This window comes from Pantherophis guttatus, unplaced genomic scaffold (assembly GCF_059756535.1).
Source record: "Pantherophis guttatus breed Tessera unplaced genomic scaffold, ASM5975653v1 scaffold_27, whole genome shotgun sequence".
In the NCBI taxonomy this organism is placed as follows: Eukaryota; Metazoa; Chordata; class Lepidosauria; order Squamata; family Colubridae; genus Pantherophis; species Pantherophis guttatus.
In genome coordinates, this window is record NW_028269842.1 from 35,001 (window position 1) to 37,500 (window position 2,500).

Genomic DNA, 2,500 nt, shown 5'->3' on the forward strand with positions numbered 1-2,500 from the left:
CGCCGCGAGCCTCGGTCGGGGACCTCCCCCTTCGCCTCGGTGCCAGCGCCGGGCCCCGGGGGTGCCCGCGCCGGGGAGACGGCCGGGTCTACCGGGGCCCCGGCCGGATCACTTTCCGTTTCCCCCGCCGCGATGGAGGTACGGGATCCCGGCTCCGGCGCCGCGGGCCTCGGTCGGGGACCTCCCCCTTCGCCTCGGTGCCCGCGCCGGGCCCCGGGGGTGCCCGCGCCGGGGAGACGGCCGGGTCTACCGGGGCCTCGGCCGGATCAGTCTTTCCGTTTCCCCCGCCGCGATGGAGGTACGGGATCCCGGCTCCGGCGCCGCGAGCCTCGGTCGGGGACCTCCCCCTTCGCCTCGGTGCCAGCGCCGGGCCCCGGGGGTGCCCGCGCCGGGGAGACGGCCGGGTCTACCGGGGCCCCGGCCGGATCACTTTCCGTTTCCCCCGCCGCGATGGAGGTACGGGATCCCGGCTCCGGCGCCGCGGGCCTCGGTCGGGGACCTCCCCCTTCGCCTCGGTGCCAGCGCCGGGCCCCGGGGGTGCCCGCGCCCGGCAGCCGTCCCGGTCTACCGGGGCCTCGGCCGGGTCAGTCTTTCCGTTTCCCCCGCCGCGATGGAGGTACGGGATCCCGGCTCCGGCGCCGCGGGCCTCGGTCGGGGACCTCCCCCTTCGCCTCGGTGCCAGCGCCGGGCCCCGGGGGTGCCCGCGCCGGGGAGACGGCCGGGTCTACCGGGGCCCCGGCCGGATCACTTTCCGTTTCCCCCGCCGCGATGGAGGTACGGGATCCCGGGTCCGGCGCCGCGAGCCTCGGTCGGGGACCCCCGCCGTCGCCTCGGTGCCCGCGCCGGGTCCCGGGGGTGCCCGCGCCGGGGAGACGGCCGGGTCTACCGGGGCCCCGGCCGCATCACTTTCCGTTTCCCCCGCCGCGATGGAGGTACGGGATCCCGGCTCCGGCGCCGCGGGCCTCGGTCGGGGACCTCCCCCTTCGCCTCGTTGCCAGCGCCGGGCCCCGGGGGTGCCCGCGCCCGGCAGCCGTCCCGGTCTACCGGGGCCTCGGCCGGGTCAGTCTTTCCGTTTCCCCCGCCGCGATGGAGGTACGGGATCCCGGCTCCGGCGCCGCGGGCCTCGGTCGGGGACCTCCCCCTTCGCCTCGTTGCCAGCGCCGGGCCCCGGGGGTGCCCGCGCCCGGCAGCCGTCCCGGTCTACCGTGGCCTCGGCCGGGTCAGTCTTTCCGTTTCCCCCGCCGCGATGGAGGTACGGGATCCCGGCTCCGGCGCCGCGGGCCTCGGTCGGGGACCTCCCCCTTCGCCTCGGTGCCAGCGCCGGGCCCCGGGGGTGCCCGCGCCCGGCAGCCGTCCCGGTCTACCGGGGCCTCGGCCGGGTCAGTCTTTCCGTTTCCCCCGCCGCGATGGAGGTACGGGATCCCGGCTCCGGCGCCGCGGGCCTCGGTCGGGGACCTCCCCCTTCGCCTCGTTGCCAGCGCCGGGCCCCGGGGGTGCCCGCGCCCGGCAGCCGTCCCGGTCTACCGTGGCCTCGGCCGGGTCAGTCTTTCCGTTTCCCCCGCCGCGATGGAGGTACGGGATCCCGGCTCCGGCGCCGCGGGCCTCGGTCGGGGACCTCCCCCTTCGCCTCGGTGCCAGCGCCGGGCCCCGGGGGTGCCCGCGCCCGGCAGCCGTCCCGGTCTACCGGGGCCTCGGCCGGGTCAGTCTTTCCGTTTCCCCCGCCGCGATGGAGGTACGGGATCCCGGCTCCGGCGCCGCGGGCCTCGGTCGGGGACCTCCCCCTTCGCCTCGGTGCCAGCGCCGGGCCCCGGGGGTGCCCGCGCCCGGCAGCCGTCCCGGTCTACCGGGACGCTCGCTCGGGCGGGACCGGTTTACCCGGGCCTCGGCCGGACTGGAGTGTTTCGGTTTTCTGCTTCTCTGCCAGGATGGCTGCGAGGGGTTGATTTAAATAGCTGGTTTGACGTGAAAAGCTTCCCTTCAAGTGAAAAGTTTGTTCCAATTTCTGCCATCTTCCTTCCTCAAAAGTTTTGGGTGTAGCTTTCCCAGAGGAACCTCTCGTAGGCCTATCATTTCTGATCTTAACTTCCCTCATTTATTCCATATTTTCCTTCCTCTTGCCGAATGGCCGAATCCAGTCCATTTCTAGTCCAGGAAATTATTTTTATTTCTTCTTCCATTTCTTACTGATCTATTTGCTTTGTCGAGCAAGTCGTTCTTAGGTCCCTTGGTTCTTTCTTTAACGTCTTCTGCTCCTGCTCCTTCTCTCGACGCTTTCTCGTTTTGTTGGCTTTCTTGGCTCTCTTTTGGCTGTTCTTTCTTCTCCTCCCGTCGTCCGTCCCCACTTTCATCTCCCCATCTTTCCTGTTCTTGGTCATCTCTACGTTGTTTATAAAATAATTCCGCTTTCTCTCTTGAATCTACTCGATATCTTTGCTCTCGCCAGCTCGCCGATATTTCAGCTCGCCGATATTTTGTGCTTTCTCGTCGTGTTTCTCATCCA